General features: G+C 44.5%; 1 protein-coding gene across 6 annotated transcripts in view; it reads right to left on the reverse strand.

The window, feature by feature from the left end:
• Positions 1 to 11,230, reverse strand: part of kansl1a (KAT8 regulatory NSL complex subunit 1a) — a 47,372-nt gene extending 36,142 nt beyond the window's left edge. For 2 of the 6 annotated variants that reach the window (XM_029250256.1, XM_029250251.1), the window contains exon 1: positions 7,545 to 8,044. The gene's annotated coding sequence lies outside the window, so the exon portion shown is untranslated. Of the gene's footprint in view, positions 1 to 178; positions 389 to 4,670; positions 4,690 to 7,544; positions 8,046 to 10,881 lie in introns of those variants that run through there. The other 4 variants (XM_029250252.1, XM_029250257.1, XM_029250255.1 and 1 more) reach the window with 4 other exon arrangements.
• Between the last annotated feature and the right edge of the window lie 368 nt (positions 11,231 to 11,598).

Consider the following 11,598-nt stretch of genomic DNA (forward strand, 5'->3'; position numbering starts at 1 on the left):
TAAAGCGAAAGGTGAAACGCCAACAAACACTGGAAAAGCAAACAGTTTCTTTAATATTTTGCATGTGTGCACGCACACACGCACACACACTCTCTGGGAGATCACTCGGCTATAAAATATTTCTTCCCAGTTGCCGAATTTCACTCGACAACGATCCCCTCTGCGCTCTCAAACTTACCTCGCTTTGCTCTTCCAAGTCCTGTCTCTCATCGTTCCCCAGTTCCGGTACACATCTCCATGATAAAGACTGCCCGCCTTGACCCTCGACCGCGATTGCGGATCCTCGCCTCTGTTCAGTTCGCTGATAGACCGACCGACCATTCGCCCATCCTCGACCATGGGAACACGTCTAGCCCTTTGATTCTGAATAAACAATCCTGCACTTGGGTCCAGCCTCTGTTGTCTCCGTGTCCTCTGTTCATCATGACAGTAGTAATGTTTCTCTTTTCATGTCTCTACTATAAATACTGTAGTTACATTTATTATCATTACATTGTATTACTGTATTGTCACATTAAAGATGTTTTAGTTTACCTGGCAGTGTCTCTTTAATGTTTTTTATGCATATAAAGGTATACGATATACTGAGACAAACGAATGTTAAATACCCACCATACTTAACTGTCCTGACTTGCGCTGAAATCCGACAGAGACTGAGGAACGGAAGTCGTTCGTAATCTGGGGACTACCTGTATATTTATTTATTTCTCCAAAGTGACTTCCAATAAACTCTATATAGTCTTATTAGCCCACACACCTTATTCACCAAGGTGACTTACACTGCTAGATAGACTACTTACAATGGGTCACTCATCCATACATCAGCAAAACACACACACTGTCACTCACACAATATGGGTGAACGTGAACAGCATGTCTCTGGACTGTGGGATGAAACCAGAGCACCCAGATAACATGCAAACTCCACACAGACTGAGCAGGGATCAAACTCACGTCCTTTCGCACCACCGAGGCGGTGACAGAGCAGCGCTACTTGCTGTGCCACCGTGCCGCCCAACATAACAGCCTTTTTAACTTTACTAAACAGCTTATGATTACAGGCTTGATGGAAGAAAATAAGCCATAACAATAAGCAAGATAAATACAATGTACTTCGTGTCATTAAATGTAAGGTTTAAGGATTTGTCACAACAAGCATGTGTCCTTTAAACTTTGCTGTACATTGTTCACCTTTTCCTTGCAGCTGGCTCCTCAACCCTGCTTTCAATTTTAACTGAAGTGTTGATTAGTCTTGACTGAGAAGTTAACAGAATTAATTGCATGGTCCAAGCCAAACTAAATTAAATGTGTTACCTGGTGAATTCACTGAATTTTCCATGTTTTTAACAGCCAACTTGTATGACCAACAATATTACTGAACTTGTAACCTGAAGGTTCAAGTCTCACTACTCGCTACCACTGCAAGACCCTTCAGCAATGTAGTTATCCCCACCTATTCTTCTACTAAAATAAGCACCAAACAAAGAAAAAAAGTGTGTCCTGCAGCTCTGACTAACCATACAGTCTACTGGAGCTAAAGTGTTATGTACTACGCTACAGTGTGGACACTGATATGTACCTTGACATGTAAGTAAACTTTTACTGAAGGTATTTCTCTGAAAAAGACTGATTAAAGGTGGAGGAGTAAGAAGAGGATAACCAGCTACTCAGCTACATGACTCAATCGCAACATCAATGAACACACAAATACCAGTCAAAGGACACCAGCAGAATTTTCTGGACTGGATGACGTCGACATATTGGCATTTAACAATAGGTTTTCAAGGTTTTTCCAATTTTTAAATTCTCTCTAAGACAGACCTCATAATCAGCAAGGCAGATGTCCTGACAGTTTATAATGTATTAAGCACCTATGTGAAAAAGGTCTCCTTAGAATATAAACAAAAGTATGCAAGAATTAAGTTTCCAATAAGCAAAACTGAATCTGGTATTCCTGACATTTTTCTTTTGTGATGTCGAGCCCCTTGCAGTTTTGTGCCCATTGTAAAAGAGCCTGAAGAGGCTGTTGCACGTGTTTATCCAAGAAATGACAACCCACTCAGCATTTACTACAAGTAATGTAGCTGAGACAGCAGTCTCGAGCTTTCCCAATCTTTTAAGGGCCAAGCTAATGTATATGTCTTGTGTGGAAAGTCATCTACCTGTTGCAACTTGCAGATATATAATTACATTTACCTAAGCAGTGGATTTGTGTTGCTGCATCAGCATCATCCACTGTACACTAGCATTCAAAAGTTTGGAATAAACCAGAAATGTTCACGTTTTCAAAAGAATTTCAACTTTTAAGTCAGGGTACCATTAAAATGATTTTAAAATATATCCAAGACATCATTACTAATGTTGTAAACAGCTATTACTGCTTAAAATTACTGATTTATAAATTACTCACATATATAACTACAAAGTTCCATTTTCAGTAGTCATTACTCCTATGCACTAATGATAAACTCTAATGGCAATGGTCCTAATGTTTGAGAAAACCATGTGTTAGCATAGCTACAACCCTTGCTCGGTTCAACAAAGCAAGTAAATTGTCATTCCTTGGCTTGCAAGATACTAGCATTCCTAAGGTTCATTTCTGGGTTGAAAAATGGCCAAAATGAACAGCTTTCTCAAGAAACATGTCAGTCATCTTGTGTTTTGCAAAATGAAGGTTATTCTATGCATCACACTGACAAGAACCTGAAGATTTCATACAAAGACATCCACTACTGCTTTGAGAGAAGAGAGAAACCTTCTCAGTGGAGAAATTGAAGCAGAAGGCCCAGATACTACACAAATGGATAAGTACATCAGAGTCTGTAGTGTGAGAAACATATCTTACAGGTCCTCAGCTGGCTGCTTCCTTAAATAGTACATGCCAAAGACCTGTGTCACCTGAAACAGTGCAAAGACAACTCCGGGATGCCAGCTTCAGAAGCAAAGTTTCAAATAAAAAGTCATTCCCCAAACTGGAAAATAAAAAGACAATGATAAATTGGGCAAAAGAATATAGACATTGGACTGTGAATGGCTGGAAGGGAATATTATGGACACATGAGTCTAAGTCTTGACTGTTGCAGATTAACAAAATTATGCTAGCATTAAGATAAAATGAAGATGAATGTTAAACATCACACAGACAGGCAATTTCACCCCACAGAGAAAGTGTTCAACATCAAGTTTCATCCATAACTTATCCGCAAAAATAATTTGTATTTATCAAATGACATGAAAAAATATTTGCTGGGAGGACTGTTTTATGTACAAGCAATGTACTGAATTTGCTTGAAATGACTGACTAAACAGATGAATAACAATGTAGCAAATAATGAGTATCTAAGCAACAACAGAAAAACAACTGTTTCACAGAGAGGAGGAAACACATTGGCGATTACAGGTGGTCCCCAATTTACAATGGGGTTACGTTCTGCAAAACTCATTATAAGCTGAAAATATCATAAGTAGAAAATTCACTGAATACACCTAACCTATGGAACATCATAGCCTAGCATATGTGCGATGGCCATTACAGGCTTGCCACCTTCATGCTGGGCAATTACCTCAACAGTAACTGGCCTCCTTTTCTTCTTCCCACCAGTAGCAGAAGACACAGATGGGCGTTTCCGTGACATTACAGATGCACAAAACACAGCGGAGATACTGGGGGGTATATGTATAGCGACCGCATGGCAGACTTGGAGATCCAGATCACTGCAGCTGCCCAGCATCGCAAGAGAGTATCATACCGCATATCACTTGCCCAGGGGGGATCAAAATTTGAAGTATGGCTTCTACTGAATGTCTATCGCCAGCTCACCATCGTAAATCGGTGACCACCTGCACATATGCAGCAAAAATAACCAAAGAATGTATAGTTTAAGACAATTATAAATTGAAAAGCACTCCATAAAGATGTCCAAGGCATAATGAAGTAGCTTTCATATTAGTATTTACATAATTTACCACCACCATATTACAAACCTTGTTCAGAATGTATTCATTTAGGCAAAATTATTCAAATCATGGGGGCGCGGTGGCGCAGTGGGTTGGACTGGGTCCTGCTTTCCGGTGGGTCTAAGGTTCAAGTCCCGCTCGGGGTGCCTTGCGACGGACTGGCGTCCCGTCCTGGGTGTGTCCCCTCCCCCTTCGGCCTTATGCCCTGTGTTGCCGGGTTAGGCTCCGGCTCCCCGCGACCCCGTATGGGACAAGCGGTTCAGACAATGTGTGTGTGTGTGTCTGTGTGTATTCAAATCACCTTCCCTTCCATCCTCACACGATTTAAAGCAAGGGAACTTGAATTTCTGGGGGAATCATATCAGTTACCCCCCACTCATTTAACAGTGCATGTTAGGCTAACATGGGACCAGACAAGAGCACCGAAAAAATCATATCTAAGGATCACTGCCAGGTATCTGTCAACAAGAGATAATATAAGAAAAGTACTGGGTGAACAGCATTTATATTAATCATGCGTATGGGTCAGGACACAAATGTTAAGTTGTATGTTTCGACTCAAAAGCATGAACCTCCTGGTGATCTCTGGATAAATATTTCCAAAAAATGACATTTTTTAGATATGTGACAGGACATTTGTGTCTCTGGTAAGAGTGCAAACTGATATTTTGAAAAGACAGAAAAGTACACCAAGGACTCATATGACTACCTACCGACCATTAAGCAGATTGACTGGAAATCCCAACAAGGAGTGAAACAAGCTCTGCAAAACACCAGACAGAATCATGACACATCCACTAAACCAGCCATTTTTATAAACTGTTATGCTGTCATCCTGCAATTAACTCATGTGCAATTTAGTGTCCAAAAGTTTGTTCTTAACACCACAATGGTTAACTAAAAACAAATGAACATTAACCGGAATTCCAAAAAAATCAAATTAAAAACACTAGAATGTGACACAGGCTTGTCACTTATGTTCCATTCTCCAATCCACAATTTCACCACAAAGGCATTAATCATAACCTACCTTTCCCATATGCATGATTACTGATGTAACCAGCATGTAGTGCAGCAGCTCTAGCTACTACCGCTGGACTCAAAGGACACAAGTGTTCAAATCCTACCTCCTGCAATAATACGCTCAAGCAAAGTAAATACCCCTTAGTGTTGTAAAAAATTAAAAGAAAAAATCATGTATAATGTATTGACCTGTATAAATTGGTAAGTCAGTACAAATAACTTAACACTAAGTCATTTTGGAGAGAAACGTCAGCTAAATGAGTAAATTTTACCTTCCAGGTTCCCATGCTTCTAACGTAACCTGTGAGAAACTTTGATTTTGACCACCATAAATTAGAACAGAACACAGCACACTGTAACAGCCTTCACTGTACCACAAACATACAAAACAAAGGGGGAGAAAGAGAAAAACAGCTCGCTCACTGGATAGCCACTACTTTTACACACCTGAAGTGAAATTCTGAATTAGCAACAACACTGCCTTATATTTTTACAACCACTGACCTTCCCCTTTTGCTCCAATGCACGGTCAGAAAGCTGGGATTAACAGAGCACATTCCCCAGTCCTCAGAGTGAGCGGTAGCACTTCCACATAAATGAACATAAGGCGCTGGGTCTGAAGGACAAACACTACTGTGTTCACCAAACCAGCTTTTTGCTTTTCTGGTATTGAAGGCACTACATACCCATTGGCTGAGAAACAAGACCATCTGCAACCACTGAAACAATGCCTTAGACACATTAATTTGCACTGCTTACAAAATATTTTTATAAAGATGAAAAAAAGTCAGCCTACTTGTACTGCTTTTCTTATATTGACATACTATACGAGAACACTAAAATAAGGACCATGCCTACCTTGATCAGATTATTATACCTCCCAACAGATTACACGTGTAAAACAATGTGATGACAACACAGGTTTAGAAATATGAGAAATTAGAAAAATTCAAAACACATAACTGAAATCGTCAGCTGTTCCCAATCAGAGGATCTGACAGCAAATCCACATCATCAGCACAGACCACAAACTTATTTTCCATTCAGCTATTTCACTACATACAATTTCGGAATCCAATCAACTCTATATCAGTTTCAAGTTTCAGAATCAGTCAAGTTGGAAGACATTTCACTGTTGAAAGAAAAAATCATCAACAATACGTTTTCCAACCCTGTAGTTTAAGAGGGAACCACAAACAACACAAAATGGGTCAATATCTGCCCACTGGGGCCATGGTCAGAAAAAATAGATTAAAAGTTAATGTGCTCTTTTTATGGGCAGAAAGATCGCAACAAAGTTCAGTGTTTTGTAACACTTTAAAGCAGAATGAGCCCATCCAGCATTGTGAGCGAACTGCAAGGCTTGTGTGAACACAGCTGCCAGTAGCACATCAGAATGTGGAGATTATGTAATTCACCCAGTTACTGAAACTGCCCTCCGCCTGGACAAATCAGATTAGTCTTTCTTATTGCCATATGTCAAAAGTTGATCACTTTAAAACATACACACACTGCAACACAGCATGTGCACATACTTCTTGAAGCCCCTACCCTGACCTTGCTCCTCAGCCGTGCGGGGAGAGATTGAGAAGGGCCTGGAAAAAGACACACAGAGCAGTACCCTGATAAGAGGGATCAGCGCGAGCGCGACAGAACACATGGACACACACTGCGCCATTCGACAATTACACAAGAACACACTGCGGCTGGCCGAGGCACGCGTGTCCACATCCCGCAGCCAAGTTTCTCGCTGGGCCGGAGTCGCTCAACTTCCACACTGCAATGAGATGCTGCAAAACTGGGCCAGAGCTCCCTGCCAACCCTGGAAGTGGAAGAGGAGTGTATGACACAAAGTCACACACAGCTGCGTGTGGAAACCGGTGTGATGTGTGTAGGAGGGAGGACAATGAAAATCCACCCAGCACTATGTGGGGAGCTTTTTTCTCATACTAGGCAGCACCACATATTACATGCACACAGCCCTACCCTCAGCAATCCTGTGTCATCGCACATGCGTGTGGTGTGTCACAAACAAAGTGCTCATGTTCACACACACACACACACACACACACGGTCACCTTCTGGAGCCAACTACTAGACAGCGCACCAACAACATCATCATGTGCTCCTGTTTTAGCGCACTTCACTTCACACTTGCCTACAACATTGCCGCTGATTGAAAGGCTTCGCTCTGAACTTGAGTGTAGAATTGTATTTAGAAATATTAAATTAATAGCTGTGTGTGAGCCTCGAGGAGCCTTAAGCGCTCCTCCTCGGACCTCGGCGCGCCTCTGCGAGTTGCGCTTCGCTTGTTGTTGTTAGAGCCTCCGAGCGCACTGTGACAAGTCTTGTGCTTTTCTGAGTGAGGCGTTTTATGTTGTTATAGTTACGGTAACATGCTCGTTGCGCGTGTGTGTGTCTGTCTCTGCGAGCGCGTTTGTCCCCGCGCGAGCGCAGCCGCGCGTGTTTGTGTGCGGCGCGGTATGTGCTACTAGCTGCCGCGCGCCGGGGCTGCCCGTGGGCGAGCGCGCGAGCTAACAAAGGGAGAGAAAGGAGGCACCTACCACGTGACGGGGCGAGCGCTCCGCGGCGATTTCACCGACGATTCCCCCCCGTTTTCGATAATACAAGAAAAACACCACAAAAAGATGCTGAAAAATTTTGTATTGATCAAAAAATCCACCCGTTTACAGCCGACGTCCTCTCAAAAGGGGCCCTCTCCTGCAGCCCCGCGATTCGCCCTCGCCTCAGAGTCACGAAATGGGCGAACGACGGGCGAGAAACGGAGCTCGCTCAAATTTAACACAAAACCCGTGTTTTTTTCTCAGATCCCTTTTCTTCTGGCTTTAAGGGCGTCGTTGCGCTCCTCTGCCCATGTCCGGGCCTCGCTGTAACGCGTCTCCGAGCCGCGCACTGTGTGTTTTTTCGCCTTGTTTGCGCGAAAGCGACGCTCTGAAAATGGCGGCTCGCCCCTCTGCTCTCCCTCCGCCTCGCGCTCTGACGAGCAGCAGTGGAGCGCGCGGCTGTGCAGCGGCGGGAGACATTCCTCTCCACACACCGCCGGTACTGCGGCTGCGCGGCCGCACGGGGGCGCCTCCCTACGAACACGAACACCGCGAGCTACGAACGCTGCGGACCGCACAAGGAAACGAAACTGTCTGAGATGTCCGCCATCTTGGCTCTATGTTTCTCTAACCGTCAACATGTCTGACGAGAGAAATACTGTACTGTATAATAACGTAATGTTTACAAGATTTATCACATGTTTTCACAGGAAAAAAAACCATTTGCACCCTTCGTCATGTCTTTTGTTACTGAAATTTTTTACGCAGTATTTTCAAATCTTCAAAATCTCATTTCAGATAAAGTTAGTGACCACGAATGAACAAATAATAACAACGCTCTTTTAAAAACAAATCTCATCCAAGAGCAACTGGAACTGTGTGAAAAGAGTTAGTTAAATCGAGCGGACAGAACAGAGAGCCGGGCCCGACGTAAAGCGACTTTTTGTGACCTTTGGCATCGGAGTGCAGCTGCCTGCACAAAGGTCCAGCAAGGGCATTATGGCACAACCGAAGGAAATCCCTGTCGAGATCACAAACAACGGTTGATTTCTATCAGCCTAGAAAGGGTCACAGAGACATTTCCAAGGCTCTGACACTCCAGGGACCGACAGCGAGAGCCATAATCTCCAAATGGAGAACAAACACTTGGAGCAGTTAGGGAATCGTACCAGGAGTGGCCAAACTGCCAAAACTTCTCAAAGGGTGCAACACAAAATCCTCCAGGAAGTCACAAAGGATCTTAACGAAACATCCAGAGAACTGCACGCTTCCCCTCTTCATGACTCCATCATGAGAAAGACACAACCAGTGCTCATCAAGAAGAACATAAATGCTCCTCTCCGATTTGCCAAGAAGCACCTGGATTCTCTCTCTCTCAGTCTTTTGGAACAAAGTCCTATGGACAGATGAGTGAGAATTGTTACTTTTTGGGCGGCATGTGTCCAACTACGTATGGCGTAAGAAAACGCAAGGTTCCACGGTGAAAACATCATGCCGGCAAACATGGTGCTGGTGCTGTAGAGGGTGTGGGGATGCTTTGCTGCCTCTGCATGAGGATGACTGGCAATAACTGAATAAACTAGGAATTCTGCTGTGTATCGGAAAATCTTAAGGAGAACGTCCAGCCATACGCCTTTGAGCGGAAGTGTACTTGGGTCACGCAGCAAGACAAAGATCTCAAACATAAAAACAAGCTCACGTGAGAATGGCCGAGAAGAAGCAAAAGGAAAGTTTTCGGGTGCTTGGTAATCAAAGGCCCCACCTAAACGCCACGGAGATATTGTGGTAGCACCCAAAACGAGAACCTACTAGCGTTTCTCAATTAAAGCAGTTCTGCACAGAAGAGCGGCTAAAATTCTTGTGCAGCGATGCATCGGGCTCATATTGAATTACAGAAAGCGTGTGGTTGCAGTCATTGCAGCTAACGGTGGAATTACATTTGAGCAGAGTGTCAGTGGACGTCACGTAATTTTGTTCAGTGACTAAGCGAAAAAGCTCAGGATCAAGACCTGAAAACATTGCAGGACAAAAACAGTTTCACCGCACTGTACACACAGTAAAGAAAAAGATGAAAGAGCGCTGCTTTGAGTCAGTACTGTCCCACTCTTTCTTGTACACATCTCGTCATTCTGACAGGGACTGTAATTAGTTGTGGCAGCCGACCGACATTACAGCTCAACAGCAACTCTGCGGGGGGGGGGCAGGGATGATGAAGCGAGCGAGAGCCAATGAGCGCCAAGAACCGCACTTCCTGGGCCTGGCTTCCAAGGGGGGGGATTGACGCCATCGTTACACATTGTACAGCGGTTCTCCCAACGCGCGCGTCCTATCGAGTCACAGGGATCAGACCATCTTGGTGCCGCGCCCTGCTGGTTCAGCTCATGGTAACGCTCACGAAGCCTCCTCGTTTCATAGTTTCCACTTATTTCCCAAGAAAATATCTGTTCAGTGTGCCTGTTACATGCAGCCAACGAGCCGCTTTATTGATGCCCACTTAGCATCGGATTACGGAAGAGAGAAAAACAAAAAAGGCACGGAGAACCAGGTCCCTCCACTGGTTCGTGGGAGAGCAGTGCACTGACGGGACTTGAGCGTGAAGGGTGGTGAAGGCACGCCCCCTGGCGCTCGTAAGCGCACATACATGCTGAGGCCCGCTCATGCGTTGTGCCCACTAGGCTTCGTTACTTAGTTAACTGGCTCACTTGTCTCCACTGCTGTTCATCTGTTACCACGTTTACCGCAGTGGCTTCACAGCAAGTACACCGATTGTACTCTGCAATCATGCGTCTGCATCCAAAGCTCTCCTCCTGCACACGTACCGCACTCTCGGTGCCGTTCTCAGAGACGTACAGTACCTCGCGTCAGACAAAAGGCAAGTTGTGTGTAATACGAGTCCAGTCTCTCAACGGAAGCGCCGTCTCCACGTTAAAACGCGGTAAATGCCACAATAAAGAGGCCACTGAGTCAAGGAAGCTGGTAATGTAGGGGTTGGAGCTGCTGCCCTTGCTCACAGGTTTGAGTCCCACCTCCAGCTCTTGTACCCTTGATCAGGGTACATACCCTCAACTGATGCAGTTCAAATAACCCAGGTAAACAAATAGGTAAATCAGTGGAGAACCTTAACACTACTTTGGAAAACTGCGTTGTAAAAAGGCGTCAGGTACATGTATAACTGTAAGCAGTTTTCCTGTCTTCATTTCCAATGTGGTGACCGCATGGCACAGACTGGAAAACTGCGTTCAGCAGCACTCTGGTGCAGCTCCTCGCTCTGTGTAAGCGTCGTTAATGCAAGTAACTCGTTTGTGACTAGAAAGATCCAGCTCGTTTGTTTTCCTACCTGCACCTCAGAGTCCATCTTCCAGAGATGCGCACAAAGCGTAGCGCTTTTTCTGCCGCTCTGATGAGTGGAGCTGCTGCGCTGTTGGATTGCTGGGAGTGGGACCAGCAATGTCCTGCAGAAGGAACAGAGACACAAGGAGAGGGTCAATGAGAAACACTGCGACTGCCATCTAATCTGGTCAGAAAACTGGACAACATGGGCCTTGATTCTTCTCTGTGCTCACGGGTCATGAACTTCTTCACAGACTGATCACAGGAAGTCTGAGTTGGTAACCACATCTCCTCCACCCTCATCCTAAACACAGGAACCCCAAAGCATTGTGTGCTGAGGCCTACGCTCTTCACCCATGACTGCACCCCCCTCCACACCTCCAATTCCATCATTAAATTTGCACACGACACCACAACAATTGGGCTGATCTCAGACAATGAAGAGATGGCCTATAGGCTTGAGGTGGAACATCTGGTTGAGTGGTGTAAGGATAACAACCTGGTCCTTAACACCTCTAAGACAAAGGAGATGGTTGTGGACTTCAGGAGAACAAAGGAGATAGACCACCTCCCCCTCCACATACATGGAAAGTGTGGAGAGCCTAAAGTTCCTTGGAGTCAATGTAGTCACCATATTTACATTTACGTTTATATTTATTCCATTAGCAGATACATCTATCCGTACAACTCGGAAAAAGGAATTTGACCCCTTCAGCTACAGGAG

This window comes from Scleropages formosus, chromosome 3, assembly GCF_900964775.1.
Source record: "Scleropages formosus chromosome 3, fSclFor1.1, whole genome shotgun sequence".
Taxonomy (NCBI): Eukaryota; Metazoa; Chordata; class Actinopteri; order Osteoglossiformes; family Osteoglossidae; genus Scleropages; species Scleropages formosus.